This window comes from Zophobas morio, unplaced genomic scaffold, assembly GCF_036711695.1.
Source record: "Zophobas morio isolate AGI-343-1 ecotype UQ-CSIRO unplaced genomic scaffold, CSIRO_AGI_Zmor_V1 ptg000026l, whole genome shotgun sequence".
In the NCBI taxonomy this organism is placed as follows: Eukaryota; Metazoa; Arthropoda; class Insecta; order Coleoptera; family Tenebrionidae; genus Zophobas; species Zophobas morio.
In genome coordinates this window covers 2,880,923-2,903,785 of record NW_026972131.1, presented here as the reverse complement: position 1 = coordinate 2,903,785, position 22,863 = coordinate 2,880,923, and the positions used below count along the sequence as shown (strand labels likewise).

At 33.7% G+C, this 22,863-nt stretch overlaps 1 long non-coding RNA gene across 1 annotated transcript; it reads left to right on the top strand.

Annotated features, from left to right (window-relative positions):
* The first annotated feature begins 9,330 nt into the window (after positions 1–9,330).
* Positions 9,331–10,884, top strand: LOC135136497 (uncharacterized). Its single transcript, XR_010281714.1, has 3 exons — positions 9,331–10,261; positions 10,309–10,409; positions 10,459–10,884. It is a non-coding gene; the product is annotated as an uncharacterized LOC135136497 (long non-coding RNA).
* Positions 10,885–22,863: the final 11,979 nt, after the last annotated feature.

Below are 22,863 nucleotides of genomic sequence, written 5' to 3'. Positions count from 1 at the left end.
CCTGTCGTATTGTTGGTTGTCTAATGTTCGGGGGGGCGGCGGCGGCGGCGCCTCCTGAAATGAAAATCCCTGGCTCGGGCCCCCTTGCTTTGGTGTGTGGGGTTCTGACTGCGGTCTTATGCGAGTTAAATCTGGGGACGCGGGCTCCTGACGTTTTAAATTTGGGGGCGCGGGCTCCTGACGTTTGAAAATTGGGGCTCCTAACCCTAATCTCTTAAAATCTAACCTCACTTTTCGTACGAAATTATTATAGGAATAATCTCGAACTGATGATAACGCTGGCCTGTCGTATTGTTGGTTGTCTAACTTGCTTGTTCGGGGGCCCCCGGACACTGGTAATTAAAAATAAAATCCCCCTAAGCCTTAATACTGGGGCTGGGCCCCTTGCGTATAACTTTGGTGTCTGGGGGCCTGACCTCGATCTTATACGACTTAAATTGGGGGCGCCGGCTTCTAACGTTTTTAAATTTGGCGGGGTAATTTAAACTCAAAAACTCTCTGGGCTCTTAACCCTACTGTCTTAAGATGTAGACCTTTAAATCTAACCTCACTTTTTATTTAAAATTATTATCGTTAAATAGTAGTAACATAAAATAAAATTTCCCTACGTCGGGGGGTCGGAGTTCTGTACTCCAAACACCAGTGTCTTAAGATCCGGGGGCCCCCTACGCCTTAAGATGAGGGCCCCTACGTCTCAAGATAGGGCGCAGGCCTCTGATCGGGCCATGTGTTTAAAAATTGGCGGGTAATTTAAAATAAATGTAGGGCTTAAACCTAACCTCACTTTTCGTACGAAATTATTATCGTAAAATAGTAGTAGTAACAAAAACAGAAGCATTTTTTTTTTAAATATTTATTTTTAATCACGTAATAACAATACCACTCAGGTTAACATTTTTCCTTAAATCGAACTTCATATATTTTCTTTCGATGTGAATCTTGTAATATAGGTTCCAAAATGGATTCCAGTTGTTGTATCCGTCTTCGAAATCGTTCACCATCTCTAGCGTATTGTTGCCATATAGCACCACATCTTGATTGACGATAAGCAAAGGACCATTTCACCATTAAATGAATTTTTGGTGGCGAATTATCGAATTTCACCACTCGCACACAATTTATGAATGACATCTGCTTCATAGTCATCAGAGCGTAAGTTATTAATGAATGAATGAAATTGAGAAATCTTTATATATGAATTTATATATCCATAAAAAATGCTAGATGCAGGATTCGAACCTACGCTCTTAAATAGAAACAGAGCTTAAATCTGTCGCCTTAGACCGCTCGGCCAATCTAGCTTATAGACGAATACATTAAAAATTCAATTATAATGTTAACATTTATTAAGGTCCCTCTAATTCTAACCTCACTTGTTATTCAAAATTATTATCGAAAAATAGTAGTAACAAAAACAAAAAATTTAAACAATTATATATTTATAAACTTACAATACATTTGAAAAAAATAAAGCTATCCATTATAAACAAATCTTAAATCTAATTAACATATAAAATATAAAAGCAAAAATAAACCATAGAGCACAAAACTAATGCCTAATTAACTAATGAACACATTTTACATAATTCATTTAAAAAAATAAAAAACAATATATATGAAAGCAAAAACTATAACAGAAACAAGAAAAACTAAGAAGCAGAATTAATATAATTTTTAATAGTCTTCATAATCAACTTCCATACTTTTGGAGTCTTCTTCTTCTTGTAGAGTCGTAAATCGATCTTCATGTATTTTCTTTCGATGCTAAACTTGTAATCTAGGTTCTAAATAGATAGATTCCACTTGTCGTATCCGTCTTCGAAATCGTTCACCATCTCTAGTGTACTGTTGCCAAATAGCATCACATCTCGATTGGCGATAAGCGAAGGACCATTTCATCATTAAATGTATTTTCGATGGTGAATTATTATCAAATTTCACTTGCGTACATTTTTTCTACGCTGAAAGCGTCTTTTGAATCGTTATCGGTTCGCTTATCAATAGATATGAAACCTCACATTTCCGCGCGAAGATAATAAAAAAGTTGAAACTAAATTGAAAAAAATTATCGGTTTAGATTTATTTTATCAAAAAATATATACTTACAATAAAGGGAATCCCTTCACTTTTCAGCTTAAACTCCTTCTTCGATAATTCTGAGAAGGGATTAGATTTTTCTTCCTCATATCAGCGAATTAGAAACTGTAGGATGGGTTAAAGCAGAAAACGAAGAGAAAATTGATTCAGGGGTAAAAGCAGTCGTTGAAATAGCTGCTACTACAGAACATCTTCCAACTATTATAAGAATTTTGTAATAAATAATGAATCATCACATGATATCGGTTAAATTTATCCATGAATTTTTTTCCTGTGGAAGACCCAACCATTTAACAAAAATTTTTCCTCCTTTGCGACGTACTACTTTTTCGATTAAATATACGTCTGAATATTTAGTTTTTTGAAGTTCGTAATTATAAAAAGATCCTTTTATCGGTCGCCCATCGCTATCTTCTAATAGATATGTAACAGGATTAGTCTGTTTAATTCTCACAACTTTAAATATTTCCGTAGACCAGTTAGGTGTGTAACCTTTTTCGAACAATAATTTTTCTTTGCTGATTCTTACAAAATCACCAGGTAGAAATTTTTTGTTTTTGAGCACAATTTTCTGTCCTCGATTAAATACTTTTATCTCTCCTTTGTTAGATTTGTTAATTTCTATTGGTTTCTTTCCAGTCGTACGATGAATAGATGAGTTGTATTCAGATGTGACCCGTTCTAAATGATTTAACCATCTATAGGAAGCGTTCAAGGTTAGCAGTGGAAAAAGTTTAGATTTAATAGTTCGAATGACTCTTTCCGCGATAGCTGCCTTTTTTACGCTGTATGTACTGTAATGATTAACTTTGTATTTTTGCATTAATTTGTTGAAACGATTATTATAAAATTCTTTTCCTTGGTCGCTTTGTAAATTTCTCGGATGTCGTCGACTTCTTTTAAATATGAACTCCATAGCTTGCACAACTTCTTCTGCTCCTTTTGTTTTGAGCGATTTAGTCCACAAAAATTTGGAGAAACAGTCAATTACGACTAAAATGTATTTGTATCCACTATTTTCACTAGAGTAGGAACGTAAATCAGCCAAATCGATCTGCCACAAGTCATCTAAGCCTTTGATTACTGTATGTCTTCTAGGAAATGTTTTCCGTGCTGGTTTAAAAATTTCGTCGACCACTTCCCTCTTTGTATCCGTAATTAAAACATTTTGTTTTTGAGGTGGTCGCCCTCGTCTTCTCTTGTTTGTATTAGGGATTTTATTCATCTCACTGAAGAAGCTTCTTCACTAGACTTCAGTCTTTTGCGTTCAGGATGTAACTGCTCTAGTTTTACTATTCGATCTCTTAATAGATCAACATCTTTACCATTTGAACTTAACAACTCTTTCCATTCGTCTTTGATAACTTCGATTCGATGATTTATTTCACTATTCACGTGTGTATTAATTTTTTGGGTTAGTTCAGTTAATTTTTTCATCGATTTCGTTTTCAGCTCATTTAATTCGTTATTGAGACTCTTTATTAAAAGTTCGACTTTTTTGTTTAAAATCTCTACATCAGAATTAAAATTACTTACAGTTTCTTCAATTTTATCAACTCGCTTCTGTCGTAAAGCAATTTGGTTTTCTATATTCGATATTGCCGCATTGAACTTATTATCCCACAATTTATCCGCTTCTGCAATGTTCTTGTTTAACGCTCTCAGTGCACTAACAAGGTTATCAGTTTTTTTATTAAAATCTTCTTTAATCACATCTGTATATTGTTTCGTACATACGTCGTTTTTATCATACGGTAATGACACATTACAAATTCTATGATTCTCCAAATTTAAATTTCCGTCTTTGGTAAAACTAAGTTGCTGTTGTTGTTTCAACAATATTGATTTCAATGCAGTCGTTGAAGAAGATGAAAGAAGATTATTTCCACGAGCACGTCCGAACACGTCTCTAGGCATTTTGATACTGAAATCATTGCAATCAATGCTGTAATTATTAATTAGATGTTAATAGATGACGTCAGCTTCACGTAGTTCCTCTTCTATTGAACGAATTTCATTTATATGTGTTGTATTACCAGCTTTTACGGAAGCATGTAATAAATTTAATCTCTCTACTAATTCGTCAAAAGCGTCATAATAAACGTATTCGGTCACAAAATTGTTATTGTACAAACCACGACCAGACTTTTTTCCTAGCAGAGGAAGTGTCGGAGTTGAAGTATTAGGTACACTATAAGTGCGTTGTTGACGCATTAATGTGGTTCTGGTTGGTATAATCGATGCTGTTGGTGGTGTGTTTCTACTCGATGATAAAGTTGGTGAAAAACTGGGAGATGATTCGTTATTCGTATTAATTCGTTTAGATCTTTTCTTTTCGGGAAAGTATTCAGTAATCTGTGGAGTTGATTTTGACCTTTTTTTGTCTGTTGTTTTCGAAAATAGTGGTTGTATATGCTGAAGATATTTTTCACCTCTAGATCCTTTTATCTGTTGTTCAGGATCGTAATCTCTCTTATGAGCATTCGAAATTTCTAACATTTGCTTGTAGATTTTTCGATCTTTATCATTAATGACGATAGTCTCACTGTCGGGATTTTTACTGAAAAGTAATGTATAAAGTCCTTCAGTGGCAGGAAATAGTTGATTATTTATTTGAAAATCTCCATTATCGGTAATGTTTAATGTTATATTCCCTAAATGAAATTTATTCGTTTCCAGATCGTATCTTGGCCCATAAACTTCATCATTTTCTTCATTTAATACTTTAATAATAGATGGTTTTGATATATCTGGAAATTGACTAAGAAAATCTTCAAAGACTTCTGGTTGTTTAATATCTGAGAGATTTAATTTTGATGCTGTTTCATACTCAGTTTTCATCTCTTCTTCTTCAGGTTTATATTCAAACACTTCTTCGTCCTCTTCGACATCTTTTTCAAAATTTTCATCAAGAGTTTCTTCATCGTCTTGCTGTCGATGCAGTTGTTCGTCATCGTTCATCATGACAGAATCATCTGTTTCTTTTTCTTCATCGTTTTTTGCTCTATTATTGCTGGATTCTAACGGTTGGTTTATTGATCTGGACGGTAAAAACGAAAATTCCACTACTCGTTGATTTTGGTTGCGACCATAAGTTTTTACTCTTTTACTCGTAGATGGAGTCGATAGCTCTCGTGCTTCGTTATCCCTTTCAACAATTCCTAGTTTTTGTGGTTGTTGTTGGTGTTTATACGTATCATCAATTTTTGTGGAAATTTCCTTAAGAGGACTAAGAACTGGTGTAAATAATTTGCTTAATGCAGCATCTTGTTCTTTCATGCCTAGCGTTAAAGCTTTATACTTTTTTCTAATAGCATCCGACACTTTAATAATCCGACGTTTAATACGATCACTTCGAACACTGGAAATAGGTTTATCCATATTGAACGTTCAATATAAACTGCAACAATCCCTTCCTTCTCCAGTATTTTATACTGAACCTATAACAGGAAACTTCTGCATCTGTTTTTAGAAACTGTACTGATGCTGTTTCGGAAAAACAGATCTTTTTTCCAAAACATTAGGTGCTGTTATCGCATCTCACTTGTTTATTGAATAATGTACTGATCAAATCCTTTGCGGTATCGACCACTGTTTAGATCAGAATCTTTATCTATAACCAGAAATCCATATTTGGCCTTCCAACAGATAGTGCATACGTTTTTAAACTCTTGAAAAGTCATATCGGTACCTACGTGATCTTCATAGACGTGTTTCAAATTTCTTTCGTCCTGTTTTAACAACACTAATAAATTTGCATTATCTCTTATTAAGTGTTTAGGGATCCTCGTATAAGTCTGACACAAATAAAAACAATCGATGTTCTTATGACGTCCCATAGAAAAATATCTTCTGATATTATCCTGCTTATCACAAGTGACATCATCAAATATCATAACTGAATTCGATTTTGCATCTTTGGGGTTAATGACTTGTTCGTTATCTTCATACTGGTAATATCCAATTCCTTTCACTCTTTCTAACACTTCTTGTAGTAATTTATATTTGGGTTGATAGAGGGACTTACAGTAGATATACACATTTGTAAATTTTACTCCGTTCGGATCAAATAATAATGATAGTAGTATATTTGTTTTTCCACTTCCAGAAGGTCCGCAAATGATAGATCGTATCGATTGAGGAAACAAAACACCATGTTTTTGTCGATGTATATGATGACTTAGGCTCTTATATTCTTCATTGTCATCATCATGATTTCTAATCTCTAAACACGTACCTTGTCTTATGATGCGCATTGCACTAATGAGTATTAATTTTGAAATTTAAAATATATATATATGCTTCCTCAGTAGCAATTTTAATTCAGTTTTATGTTGATTGTTGAAGGAAGAGGTTTACTCTGCTTCGCAACTAACAAGCAATCGTTCAAACTATATATAGTCAAACAATCGCTAGTGATTTGGTGCTAGACAACAAGTGATTGAAAAAGTAGCTAACGAATTATAGTGACAAAAAAGAAGCAAAAAAAAAAAACTATCGACATGAGTCCTACTTCACTATCAAGAAGAAAAAAATCTAAACTAACTTTTCATCGAGCTGTTTTGAGCCCATCAATACAAAAAAACAGTCGTGAGGGTATCAACACTATACAAAACGCACTAAAAACCGCTCGATTAGCAATAAAAAAAGCAGGAGGTCGGAATCGAATTAAAATACCCCGTGTCCTTCCAATTAAACAGGGAGGATTTTTACCACTTCTACCGTTGATATTTGGAGGATTATCAGCCCTTGGTGCCTTGTCTGGAGGTGCAGCTGGTATAGCCAAAGCGGTAAACGATGCAAAACAAGCGAAACAAAAATTGGACGAAGAACAACGTCATAACAAAACAATGGAAGCTATAGCAATAGGAAAACAAGGAAGCGGATTATTTTTACGAAAACGTAAAGACGGTTACGGTTTATTTTTGGAAAACGTCTCAAAAAACTTTTACTAGAACTACCCAAAAGACCTTTATCGGATGAGGATGTAAGAAAATATGCTTCGTTATCAAAAATTTCTAATTTTAGAGGTGTATTTATGAGAAATTCATTACCACCAGCCGGGCCTAGAAACTATGAAAAAGCCATAGTTAATTTGGATTTGTCGCTTGGTCCAGGCACTCACTGGGTAGCTTATAAAAAATTTGGAAAAAATGTCTATTATTTTGACAGTTACGGTAATTTGAAACCACCACCAGAACTAATAGAATATTTTAAAAATTGTAAAATATACTTTAATCATAAAAGATTTCAAAAATTAAAATATAATTGTGGACATTTGTGTTTACAATTTTTGTCTAGTAAAATAAAATTGGTATAAAGTAACCTGACCGACATTTTTCTACCTCAGTCTTCATCATGCATACGACGTTTTCACTTGTCGGTAATACAAGTAGACTAAGTGCTACGTATAATCCTGTTATTGAACTTGACCCACACTACGAATACTCATTGGCTCTTATAGGATTTCTAACCACGAATAATATTCCAAATATCGAGGAAGGAACAAACAAGTTTCATTATTTTAAAGAAGGTGATAGTAAGGAAAGAGAGATCATTTTCCCTAAGGGAGCTTACGAGATAGATGCAATAGAACAGTATATTCAGAATTTTCTCTGCCCAGAATGTACCAGTGACAAAGAACGATCAAAAATTTTTTCTCTGAAACCTAACCTTAATACTTTAAAGTGTGAATTGAAGAGTAAATATGGAGTTAATTTCAGCCACAATGACAGTATAGGCAAAAGACTTGGATACTCAAGTAGAAAGCTACCTGCAAATACTTTACACGAAAGCGATTTACCTGTAAATATTATAAAAGTGAGCACGATTCGAGTGGAATGTAATATAGTTACAGGATCCTATTATCAAAGTAAAAGATCACATACCATCTACGAAACCGCTATTACTGTCAATCCAGGAGAGCAAATTTTCATTGAGCCAACAAATCAAATATATTTACCGCTCACTAATAAATCTTTCATTAGCAATATAACTCTCGACATAGTCGATCAAGACAATAATTTTATTGATTTTAACGGTCAAGAAATTGTGGTGAGACTAGCGTTAAAATCTCAAAAGAAGTAATTATGGGATTAGTATACAACATTCTTAAAAGAAGAGGATTTTCACATTATACTTCAGTATCGCAGCAGTCACCACTCCAAGCACTTCCAGAAGAAGAAGAAGCATCATTAGTGTCTTCACAACATCAATTGTCGTCTCAAAGTGTAAATATTCTCAAGTCTTTAGGATATCATGTCAGAAAAACTTCAAATATTCGACCGACCTCAAGTAGATCACAGTATAATTAAAGAAGAAGAACATACGTACAACCCTGAAGTGCGTACATTTAATAATAATGATGACATTGACATCATTATAAATCAAGAAGATCTTATGATACCATTATCCGAGTGTTACCTTGACATTGACGGAGAATTTAACTCTGATGACCTTTTGCCTAATAATATACCAGCTTTAAATGGAGATATTTATTTAACAAATAACGCTGGAGCGTTTTTATTTGAAAGCATAAGCTATGAACTCAACAATAAAGAAGTTGATGTAGTACGAGATGTGGGCTTATTATCAACAGTTAAAACATTCTTGTGTTACGGTGAAGATGAATCAAAAGAATTGGGAGGAGCAGGATGGAATATGGATGGTAATGGTATTAAACCATATAACGTTAGAGATAAAACATTTTCATTGAGAATACCTTTATCGATTCTGCTAAATTTACCTTACGATTATCGTCGTATAATTACTGGAAAACATAAACTAAGATTAGTGCGTAGTAGATCTGATGATAATTGCTATATGAGCACAGGTACTAGGAGAGCAACAATGAATATAAAAAATATTACCTTAATAGCAAAACATGTCTTTCCGAACGATGATATTAAACTCCAGATGTTAAATAAAATCAACACAAGTAAATCTATATTGGTACCATTTAGAAAGTGGGATATTCATGAATTGCCCATTCTGCCAAGATCTAAAAACGAAGTGTGGAAAGTGAAAACTCTGCAAAGTGTACACACACCTCTTTATTGTATAGTATTTTTTCAAACTAATAGAAAGAATAACCCCCTAGCCGATGCTACCAAATTCGACAATATCGATATGAGAAGCATACGTCTACACTTAAATTCGAGTATATATCCATACGAATCTTGGAAATTAGATTTTAGAAAAACTCGTTACAGAGAAGCATATCAAGCATATTGCGATTTTTATAAACAATTCAACGATCAAGATAGAGCAAAACCGATATTGAAATATGACGATTTTAAAACTCGTTCAATATTCGTTTTAGACTGCTCAAAGCACCCCGAACCTATTCGTTATTCAACTGTAGATGTATCACTTCAATTTGAGTCGGACTATGAGTTTCCTCAAGATACAAAAGCCTACGTAATTATCATACACGATGCTATCGTAGAGTACACACCAATGCTAAAAACCACAAGAGATCTTATTTAACATTGAACGTGTGGAATCGTTCACAACCGAAAAAGGATTTCCTATTGATAACCTCTAGAGCAAACTGCATCATCATTCACAATAAAATTTTAAAGTATCGAGCTGCTAAGCGGTTTAATTCGTCCATTATCACTCTAGAACACCGTTTTTAGCGTTCTTCATTAATGCTTATCGAAAAAACGGAAACATGTGGTTTTATACTGGAAACAGATTTCTTGTTGATTTCCTCGATAGACAACGCATGCGAACAAATTTAGTAGTAGTAGTTGTTGTTGTCATGATGTCTGGCTGGTGTGTTGTTTACTCTTCGCAGTTTTGTTGTGAGGAAGCGAAAAGATTCTCCGTAAATCGATTAGAGAATCAAGTTCACCATTCGCTTCATGATTTTCTACAACGCTACCCACATGAAGACTCTACTCTACTCAAAAATTATCTTTATCAACGAATCGTGAAAGTGTATGAAGATCTTTCGATATTGTGCAATAAATATTTAAATAGACAGTTCTCATTTCGTTCGTTCTGTGTGGAGCTTAAAGAATTGAAACGAGCCTTGGATAGTGTAAAAGAATATATTCCAACAAAATGCTATATTACCTGGTCATTTCGTACAAAATGTGAAAAGCATATGTAGAAGAAAAAATCTTAGCCGGTCTCCGAGTTAACGAAGAGACGAATTGTAAGTTTACATTTTTTATAAAATCAATCTAAAACCGATCATTTTAGTTTGAACATTTTTTATTATCTTCGCCCGGAAATGTGAGGTTTCATAACGGACATACATTTGTAAGCGAATCGCAAGACCCTTTTATTTTAAAGGAAAAAAGGTAATTATTAATACAAACTAAAATCTTTACAAATACTTATTCATTCTAGTTTTAACCCTCCGAAAATACATTTAATGGTGAAATGGTCCTTCGCTTATCACCAATTGAGATGTGATGCTATTTGGCAACAGTACGCTAAAGATGGTGAACGATTTCGAAGACGGATACGACAAGTAGAATCCATCTATTTAGAACCTAAATTACAAGTTTCGCAACGAAAGAAAATACATGAAGATCGATTTACGACTCTACAAGAAGAAGAAGACTCCAAAAGTATGGAAGTTGATTATGAATATTATTAAAAATTATATTAATTCTGCTTATTAGTTTTTTTGTTTCTGTTGTAGTTTTCGTTTTCGCTTTCATTTTATATTATTTTTTATTTTTTAAAATGAATTATGTAAAATGTGTTCATTAGTTAATTAGACATTAGTTTTGTACTCTATGGTTTATTTTTGCTTTTATATTTTATGTTAATTAGATTTAAGATTTGTTTATAATGGATAGTTTAATTTTTTTCAAATGTATTGTAAGTTTATAAATATATCATTGTTTAAAATTTTTTGTTTTTGTTACTACTATTTTTCGATTATCATTTTGAATGAAAAGTGAGGTTAGATTTAGAGGGGCTTCATCCAGGAGCGTGCACCTCATCTTAAGACGTAAGGGAATTTTATTTTAAATTACCCGCCAATTTTTAAACACATGGCCCGATCAGAGGCCTGCGCCCTATCTTGAGACGTAGGGGCCCTCATCTTAAGGCGTAGGGGGCCCCCGGATCTTAAGACACTGGTGTTTGGAGTACAGAACTCCGACCCCCCGACGTAGGGAAATTTTATTTTATGTTACTACTATTTAACGATAATAATTTTAAATAAAAAGTGAGGTTAGATTTAAAGGTCTACATCTTAAGACAGTAGGGTTAAGAGCCCAGAGAGTTTTTGAGTTTAAATTACCCCGCCAAATTTAAAAACGTTAGAAGCCGGCGCCCCCAATTTAAGTCGTATAAGATCGAGGTCAGGCCCCCAGACACCAAAGTTATACGCAAGGGGCCCAGCCCCAGTATTAAGGCTTAGGGGGATTTTATTTTTAATTACCAGTGTCCGGGGGCCCCCGAACAAGCAAGTTAGACAACCAACAATACGACAGGCCAGCGTTATCATCAGTTCGAGATTATTCCTATAATAATTTCGTACGAAAAGTGAGGTTAGATTTTAAGAGATTAGGGTTAGGAGCCCCAATTTTCAAACGTCAGGAGCCCGCGCCCCCAAATTTAAAACGTCAGGAGCCCGCGTCCCCAGATTTAACTCGCATAAGACCGCAGTCAGAACCCCACACACCAAAGCAAGGGGGCCCGAGCCAGGGATTTTCATTTCAGGAGGCGCCGCCGCCGCCGCCCCCCGAACATTAGACAACCAACAATACGACAGGCCAGGACATCGTTATCATCAGTTCGAGATTATTCCTACTGTTCAGCGTCGGGCGTGTTGGACGTGTGATACAAGCGACTCTACAGCACGGCGGGACCGATGGGTTCGAATCCATCGTGAGGCAACTGTGCTTTTTTTCACACACAAAAATTCCCGCGCGAAAAGAGACATCTACCGGAACATTCAAACCATAGCAAAGACGCAAACCATAGCAAAGACGCAAACCATAGCAGCGCCGCAGCAAAGACACAAACCGATCGCAGCGCCACCACACGGGAACGACCACTGCGCATCGCTTCTGCGCACCGCGTCACTCATCTTTTTACCCTACTTAGCATTATTAGAACTGAGATGGCAGTGGGTAGGCGGGGCTTAAATTATGCTTTTTTTCTAGATATATGTAATGAGCTTTTCGCGCCAAGATATTTAAAGCGTTTAAAATGGTAAATTCTTGTTTGGGAGACATCTATTTTACAATTAAACTCTGCCCCTCGGTCTGACAACGAATGAAAAATTCATCACATTTGAGATTGGGGAGGGTGGGCGGGTCTTAATTTTTGACTTCTTTTTTCCTTGACATATACAGTTTTCTTTCAACAACATAATACTTAAAAACATTTTTCACATGGTAGTTTCTTGTAGAGAAATAAGTATTTTGTAAATAAGCTCCGCCTCACGACGAATAAAAACAGTTATCACAATTGAGAAAGGGCCGGGTGGGCGGGGTTTGCATTATGCTTTCTTGTTTTTAATATGTGTACATAGTTTTGTTTTCACAACAATAAATTGAAAACATGTTTAAAAGGGTAAATTTGTAGAAAACTGTGGGGAATAAAATTTACCATTTTAAACATGTTTTCAGTTTTTTGTTGCGAAGAGAAGGCTATGTATACTAAGAAAAAAAAAATGAAAAAAAAACCCCGCCCACCCACCCTATCTCATTTGTAACGATTTTTCTTTATTCATCGTGAGTCAAGGTGGGCGGAGCTTAATTGTAAAATCTTTGTTTCTCTACAAAAAATTACCATGTGAAACATCTTTTGTTATTGCTGACATAGTAGGGGAGAGAAGGTTACACAGTCTCCTTTTCCTTAAAATGATCTATTTTGAATAATATGATAATACTGATATAAAACATGTTTTGCTGAAAAATTTATCGCAACTGAGAGAAGGGCGCGTGGGTGGGGATTTCTATTTTCTTTTTTTTTTTCTAAATACATACAGGTTTCATTTAACACCAAACTTAGAAAAAAATCGATAAGTTTTTATAAAGAAATAAGGATTTTGCAATTAAACTCCGCCCCCGGGTTCGTAAGGAATAACATCAGTACCACTGAGATGGCGAAGGGTAGGCGGGGCTTAAATTTTGCCTTTTTTCTAGACGTATGTAATGATCTTTTCACGCCAAGATATTTAAAACGTTTAAAATCGTAATTTTTTATTTTGAGCAACATCGATTTTACAATTAAGCTCCGCCCCTCGGACTAACAACGAATGAGAAATTCATCACATTTGAGACTGGGGAGGTTGGGCGGGTCTTAATTTTTGACTTTTTTTCTTGACATATACAGTTTTCTTTCAACAACATAATACTTAAAAACAAATTTCACATGGTAGTTTGTTGTTGACAAATAAGTATTTTGCAATTAAGCTCCGCCCCACGACCAATACAAATAGTTGTCACAATTGAGAAAGGGCCAGGTGGGCGGGGTTTGCACTATGCTTTCTTGTTTTTAATATGTGTACATACTTTTCTTTTCACAACAATAAATTGAAAACATGTTTAAAAGGGTAAATTTGTAGAGAAGTGTGAGGGATAAAATTTACCATTTTAAACATGTTTTCAGTTTTTTGTTGTGAAGGGAAGGCTATGTATTTTAAGAAAACAAATAAAAAATACAAACCCCGCCCACCCACCCTATCCCATTTGTAACGATTTTTCTTTATTCATCGTGAGCCAAGGTGGGCGGAGCTTAATTGCAAAATCTTTGTTTCTCTGCAAAAAATTACCATGTAAAACATAGTAGGGGAGACAAGGTTACACAGTCTCCTTTTCCTTAAAATGATCTATTTTGAATAATACTTACTTAAAACATGTTTTGGTGAAAAATTTCTCACAACTGAGATAAGGGCGGGTGGGTGGGGCTTTCTATTTTCTTTTTTTTTTCTAAACATATACAGGTTTCATTTAACACCAAACTTAAAAAAAAACGATAAGTTTTTATATAGCAATAAATATTTTGCAATTAAACTCCGCCCCCGGGTTCATAAGGAATAACATCAGTACCGCTGAGATGGCGATGGGTAGGTGGGGCTTAAATTTTGCCTTTTTTCTAAATATATGTAATGATCTTTTCACGCCAAGATATTTAAAACGTTTAAAATGGTAAATTTTTATTTTGGGAAACGTCGATTTTACAATTATGCTCCGCTCCTCGGACTAATAACGAATGAAAAATTCATCACATTTGAGATTGGGGTGGGTGGGCGGGGTTTAATTTTTGATTTTCTTTTCATGACATATACAGTTTTCTTTCAACAACATAATACTTAAAAACCAATTTCACATGGTAGTTTCTCGTAGAAAAATAAGTATTTTGCAATTAAGCTCCGCCCCACGACGAATAAAAATAGTTGTCACAATTGAGAAAAGGGCGGGTGGGCGGGGTTTTGCATTATGCTTTCTTTTTTTAATATGTGTACATAGTTTTTTTTTCACAGCAATAAATTGAAAACATGTTTAAAAAGATAAATTTGTAGAGAAGTGTAGGGGATAAAATTTACCATTTTAAACATGTTTTCAGTTTTTTGTTGTGAAGGGAAGGCTGTGTATATTAAGACAAAAATTGCAAAATCCAAACCCCGCCCACCCACCCTATCGCATTTGTGACGATTTTTCTTTATTCACCGTGAGCCAAAGTGGCCGGAGCTTAATTGCAAAATCTTTGTTTGTCTATAAAAAATTACCACGTAAAACATCTTTTGTTATTGTTGACATAGTAGGGGAGAGAAGGTTACACAGTCTCCTTTTCCTTAAAATGATCTATTTTGAATAATATGATAATACTTACTTAAAACATGTTTTGGTGTAAAATTTATCACAACTGAGATAAGGGTGGGGCATTCTATTTCCTTTTTTTTTTTTCTAAAAATATACAGGTTTCATTTAACACCAAATTTAAAAAAAAACATAAGTTTTTATAAAGAAATAAGGATTTTGCAATTAAACTCCGCCCTCGTGCTCATAAGGAATAACATCAGTACCACTGAGATGGCGATAGGTAGGCGGGGCATAAATTTTGTCTTTTTTCTAGATGTATGTAATGATCTTTTCACGCCAAGATATTTAAAACGTTTAAAATCGTCAATTTTTACTTCCCGAGCGTAAGCAAAGGAAGTATTGTAATCGAGTCCGTCGGCCGACTCTCTACTTTTACGTTTTCTCGATCTTTCATGACCCCTAGAAGACGAAGAAATAGGTCTCCCATTTCCGTCTGTCTGTCCGTCTGTCCGTCCGTCCGTCTGTCCGTCCGTCTGTCCGTCTGTCCGTCTGCCCCCGGATTTTTATTAGACAGATAATCTCCGAAAGTACTCGACCGATTGTTGTGAAATTTTGTACTTATATTAAGAATATCATGTAGATGGTAAAACGCTAACCAAAATTTGTCTAATCATCCCCACCACTAATGCTATGACGTCACTTCAAAATTGTACATAGTAAATGGGTTTTCAATTGTATAAAATAACATAGTCCTACACATGTAGTTTACAACTCCGAATCGACTTTTCACCCGAAACGTCCAGATTTTTGGAAAAAAAATCAAAATTATAAAACAACATTTTGAAATTTAATTTTTAATCTGCTAACCAGAATGCTTTGAAATGTTGCAGATGTTTTAAGGCTATAAAGAGCATCATAAATCTTTAGTCAAAAAATATTTGCTTACCCCCTCCAAAAACTTGATGACGTCAGCTCAAAAGTTTGTGGAATAAATCATATCTAAAATGTACAAAATATGATGAGTCTGTACTTGTGATCTATCACTCCATTCATATTTTTTGGATTTGCATATACAGGGTGACTCAAAAAAATTAATGAATGCGTAAATATATTTTATTGATTTAATCAGGAACTACAAAACCGAATGCTCTCAAATCTTGCAGATGTTTTAAGGTCATAAAGAGCATAATAAATGTTTAGTCAAAATATATTTGCTTATCCCCTCCAAAAACTTGATGACGTCAGCTCGAAAATTTGCCGAATAAATCATATCTAAAATGTACAAAATATGATCAGTCTGTACTTGTGATCTATCACTCCATTCATATTTTTTGGATTTGCATATACAGGGTGATTCAAGAAAATAAATGAAAGCGTAAATTTATTTTACTGATTTACTCAGGAACTACAAAACCGAATGCTTCGAAATCTTGAAGATATTTTAAAATTATCATAAGCATGGTAAATTTTTGATCAAAATGTATTTGGTCGTCCCCCCTAAAAAATTTATGACGTCACCACAAAATTTTGCTGAATAAATCCTATCTAAAATGTACAAAATATGGTGAGTCTCTTCTTGTGATTTATCATTCCATTCAAATTTTTTCGATTTGCATATACAGGGTGACTCAAAAAAATTAATGAATGCGTAAATTAATTTTATTGATTTAATCAGGAACTACAAAACCGAATGCTTTGAAATCTTGCAGATGTTTTAAGGTTATAAAGAGCATAATAAATTTTTAGTCAAAATATATTTGGTTATCTTCTACAAAAAACTGATGACGTCAGCTCAAAAGTTTGCCGATTAAATCGTATCTAAAATGTACAAAATATGATGAGTTTGTACTTGTGATTTATCATTCCATTCATATTTTTGGATTTGCATATGCAGGGTGACTCAAAAAAATTAATGAAGGCGTGAATTTATTTTATCGATTTAATCAGGAATTAGAAAACCGAATGCTTTGAAATCTTGGGAATATTTTAAAGTTATTATAAGCATGGTAAGCTTTTGTTCAAAATGTATTTGTTCATCCCTCCTAAAAAAATTGATGACGTCACCCTTAAATTTTGCTGAATAAATCCTATCTAAAATGCAAAAAATATGATGAGTTTGTACTTGTGATTTATCATTCCATTCATATTTTTTAGATTTTCTTAAGAGGTGGTTCAAAAAAATTAATGAAGTCAATTTATTTTATTGATTAAATTAAAGGCAACACTTATTATTAGTATTACACCCCAACCAACCCAATTTGGTAGACACAAAATTTGTTAAAGGAAAAACTCGGTTGAAACATAAGGGTAGCATCGCTTATTTACATCGACTTTAACATTACAGACCTGCATTTGTTTTATGCGATCACTTGGTTCCGCGAATGTGAAATAGACATGTTTATAATCAACCAATTGTGAATTTCACCGTCAAGAATTAAAATAAAACCCAATGTTTTATATAATAAGCGGAAGTCGAAGCAATAAAACCGATGGTCGTTTTGTTTACAGTTTCTCTGTTTGACTCTCACGTATGCTGTTACGCCTGTCATCTTAAATTAAGAATGTTTATACATACACGATTTTCAGTTGCCTCTGATACGTATACGTGAGTAAATTGTTTCGTTATTTTATTGATTATTACAAATCAATATTCAAAACGACCCAATTCATTTTCCCGAAAATTTGAGAATATAATAATTTTATTCTTAGTATTACACTACATCTATCCCAACTGATATACGTGTCCTTGCAAAAATGTTGATGACGTCATCGCAATTTTTTTTTAAATTCCCACTACAAAAATGTAATGAGAAAAAAAACACAATAGGCATGCAGTCGTCAAGTAGCGATTGAAGTACTGTCTAAACTCTTTAGACCAATTTTTATTTTTGGGAAACGTCGATTTTACAATTATGCTCCGCTCCTCGGACCAACAACGAATGAAAAATTCATCACATTTGAGATTGGGGTGGGTGGGCGGGGCTTAATTTTTGACTTGTTTTTATTGACATCTACAGTTTTCCTTCAAGAACATAATACTGATAAACATATTTCACATGGTAGTTTCTTGTAGAGAAACAAGTATTTTGCAATTAAGCTCCGCCCCACGACGAATAAAAATAGTTGTCACAATTCAGAAAGGGGCGGGCGGGCGGGGTTTGGCATTATGTTTTCTTTTTTTTTAATATGTGTAGATGGTTTTCTTTTCACAACAGTAAATTTAAAACACGTTTCAAAGGGTAAATTTGTAGAGAAGTGTGGGGGACAAAATTTACCATTTTAAACATGTTTTCAGTTTTTTCTTGTGAGGGGAAGGCTATGTATATTAAAACAAAAATTGCAAAATACAAAACCCGCCCACCCACCCTATCGCATTAGTGACGATTTTTCTTTGTTCATCGTGAGCCAAAGTGGGCAGAGTTGATTGCAAAATCTTTGTTTCTCTACAAAAAATTACCATGTAAAACATCTTTTGTTATTGTTGACATAGTAGGGGAGAGAAGGTTACAAAGTCTCCTTTTTCTCAAAATGATCTATTTTGAACAATATGATAATACCTAAAATATGTTTTGGTAAAAAATTGTTCACAACTGAGATAAAGGCGGGTGGGTGGGGCTTTCTATTTGTTTTTTTTTTTTTTTTTTTAAATATACACAGGCTTTTTTCAACACCATATTAAAAAAAAGCATGTTTTTGACGATAAGTTTTTGTAAAAAAATAAGGATTTTGCAATTAAACTACGTCCCCGGGCTCATAAGGAATAATATCTATACCAGTGAGATGGTGAAAAATAAGCGGGACTTAAATTTTGCCTTTTTTCTAGATACATATATGTAATGATCTTTTCACATCAAGATATTTAAAACGATTGAAATCGTAAATTTTTATTTTGAGTAACATCGATTTTACAATTAAGCTCCGCCCCTAGGACTAACAACGAATGAAAAATTCATCACATTTGAGATTGGGGAGGGTGGGTGGGGCTTAATTTTTGACTTCTTTTTTCTTGAAATATACAATTTTCTTTCAACAACATAATACTTAAAAACAAATTTCACACGGTAGTTTCTTGTAGAGAAATAAATATTTTGCAGTTAAGCTCCGCCCCACGACGAATAAAAATAGTTGTCACAATTGAGAAAAGGGTGGGTGGGCGGGGTTTGCATTATGCTTTCTTTTTTTAATATGTGCACATAGTTTTCTTTTCACAACAATAAATTTGTAGAGAAGTTTAGGGGATAAAATTTACCATTTTAAACATGTTTCCAGTTTTTTATTGTGAAGGGAAGGCTATGTATATTAAGACAAAAATTGCAAAATACAAATCCCGCCCACCCACCCTATCGCATTTGTGATGATTTTTCTTTATTCACCGTGAGCCAAAGTGGGCGGAACTTAATTGCAAAATCTTTGTTTCTCTACAAAAAATTATCATGTAAAACATCTTTTGTTTTTGAGAAGGTTACACAGTCTCCTTTTTCTTAAAATGATCTATTTTGAACAATATGATAATACTTACTTAAAACATGTTTTGGTGAAAAATTTATCACAACTGAGATAAGGGCGGGTGGGTGGGGCTTTCTATTTCTTTTTTTTTTCTAAATATATACAGGTTTCACTTAACACCAAACTTAAAAAAACGAAAGTTTTTATGAAGAAATAAGGATTTTGCAATTAAACTCCGCCCCCGGGCTCATAAGAAATGAAATCAATACCACTGAGACGGCGATGGATAGGTAAATGTAATGATCTTGTCACTCCCAAGATCTTGAAGACGTTTAAAATCGTAAATTTTTATTTTGGAAAATATCGATTTTATACTTAACCTCCGCCCCTCGGACTAACAACGAATGAAAAATTCATCACATTTTAGATTGGGGTGGGTGGGCGGGGCTTAATTTTTGACTTGTTTTTTTCTTGACATAGGTATATAGTTTTCTTTCAACAACAACAACTTAGTTTCACATGGTAGTTTCTTACAATGTCGTGACGTCATCTCAAAATTGTACATAGTAAATGGTTTTTAAATTGTATAAAATAACATACATACTCTTACCAGTGTGGTTCATGAATATGTGTTGAATTTTACCCATGACATCCAGATTTTTGGAAACAAAATCAAAATCTTATAACATTTTTCAGTTTAATTTTGAAACCAGATGTTTTCAAATTTTGACCTTTAAATTTTATCGTATACACGGTAAAGCTTTAATCAAAACAGATTTGTTTATCCCGCCAACAAATGGATGACGTAATTTTTTTTTCTCTATATTTGATGCGATTGATCATTGTCTTCATATTTTTAGAACTACTTAGATATACAGGGTGACAAAAAATGTTAATAAACGAGTCCATTTAGTTTATGGCTTAAATCAGAAACCGCGAAATCGAATACTTTCAAATCTTCCAGGTGTTTCAAAATTATCGCAGACATGTTAAATTTTTATTCAAAATATGTCTATTTATTTCCCCCCCGCCCCTCGGAAAAAAAATTGATGGCGTCATCTCAAAATTATGCCGAATAAATCTATACTTCATTTATCATTGCCCGAATGTTTGTATTGCTTGTACAGGGTAACAAAAATTATGAATGAGTCGATTTATTTTATTGATTAAATTAGGAACTGCAAAACCGAAATTTTGCAGACGTTTTAAAGTTAAGCGTGGTAAATTTTTAACCAAAATATATCTGTCAAACTAACTTATCTCCGTTTTTTCATTAGATAAATTAAATTTAATAAAATTAATCACTCTCTAATTTTTATTGGTCACATTAAGAACGAGTCACACCATTTTCTTAATAATGATTAAATAAGAATTACAATATTCAGAACACTTTATTCGATTGTGACTTAATTAATAATTTTAATCCTGTTTTGAGACGACAAATTCATTTAAATCAAACTAATTTCTACGTTACATTCTTTCTGTGTATAAATTTAAACACTTCAAGTTGTTGTTATTATTGCTGAAAGCCCATTTGTACTTATTGAGCTTACGCTATATACGGATAAACGCTTTTCAGTTCAGTGATTAAATTGTTCACTCTTCTCGAAAATTTCGGAATACAGTACTGTTATCATTAGTATTACACGGCATCTATCCAAAATAGCGTGAGAATAAAATTCGAAAAGTTCGCTATTAATTATAATACCGTATAATTCTTTAAATTACTAATCTAGGTTGGCTTTGAAATAAAAAGTCTCTTTTTTAGGTTAGATATTACGGCTCTGCAATTAACTTGACACTTGACCGACGTGTAGTGTATGCAATCCGCACGCAGATACGATTCTAAATTACCGGCCTACCTAGATTATAAATTTAAAGACTCCGTGTTATAGTAGACATGTGAACTAACATTTAAACCGTTATCAGTTTAACTTCGTCAACTGATTTTAGGTTTATTAGGTATTTATTACACTACAAAATTATTTTGTTCAAATTTTGTAAAGATAAACTATGGAGATTTGTCAATTTAGTATAATGTAGGAAATAAATTTTTGGCTGGTGAAAATGAAATTTGGTAGCAACATTAAAGTGATTCTACGTATTTTCCCGGGACAATTTTTTTTTAATTGTGTATTTCAACCTATTGAGTGTAGAAATATTTTAATCTCCTCAAATAAGAGTAACAAGTGTGGATTTCTTCAAGATATTTTTTAAATTAACAAGAACAAATTCAACAAATTTGTATGATAGAATAGGTTTTTATTTGACAGTCAAAGTAGATAGACTGAATGAATTTCTTATTTACTTATGTTATTTTAGGCTGTAGGTACACATACAAAAAATTAGGTTCGAAATTTATTATTTGCTATAATATTTTATCAAATTTGCAAACATTTTGTTACGTGTACTTAAAAAGAAAGAAAGACACTCTGCATAGGAACTTAATAATTAATCTTATCACTTAATGAGTCACGTTAATTTAGGTTTATTGAGACACGTATAGACGTGTAGTTTATTGCAACACAAAACAAAAATTCGATGTCATATATCTCCATTTAACAAATATTTGTATAAATAACAAATAATAATTGAAGTCTATCTAAAGTTGATTTTTTTTCCACGAGATAACGTTTTATAAATTCGTAGCGTGATATTTGAACATTGATTTTAAAATTCTCACTTGCGTGGTGTTTGAGGGTCTAAACAATAACAATTCCAGATAACAATTATTATTTTTTTTATATCCCAAATAAACCGAAACGAATAAAATAATCGTGACATTAGTCACTGGTTAATACCCCAACTGTACTATTCGTTACTGTAATAGTCATTAGAAAACTTCCTCTGAGTAATTTATTGACATTGTGATATCTCATAAATTGTATCGATAAATACATATCTACACTATATGTTTGTTTATTACACTTATTAATCAATGTACATATGTACCAACTAACGCATTCAGCCCGACTGGACACGTTACAACAATTCTTCAGAAACCGATACAAAACCGATTTTCCCTCAGAGATTTCAGTTCTTACAATCTGACCACAATATCCATTCGCCCATGTAGAACTTCGTCCGAAATTCCAATACTACCTGTGACTAAACATGGCCAACTGTAAATTAGAAAATAATGATATTATTATCCCCTCCTTCGCTTCTTCAGCATCCCTACCACACCGCGGCGCGATTGGTCAATGCCTCGTGGAGGGGTGTCTGAAGACTCAAGTAGAAAGCATGCAGCTGTTTGAAATAAGTCGACTATGTAGTTTACGGCAGTTTATTTTCGGTTTTCGTTGCTGTAGGATCGTAGTGCATATCGTGGACCTCCTGAGTGCGTGACAGTTTATTCATTTCACGGAAAAGGACTGTCCGACTAAAGTTTCAATGAAGAAATCGTGTACTTATCATCGTTTTTAAAGTTGCTTTAACCCGCTTTCTGTGGATTTATGGTTCAGTGATGATGTGTTATAAAAAAATACAGTGCTGTGCTGCGAAACTCGTAAAGTTGCGTCCTCTGACTATTTTATAAAGGTGTGTAGCGAGTGTGAAACTAAACAATTGAATACGT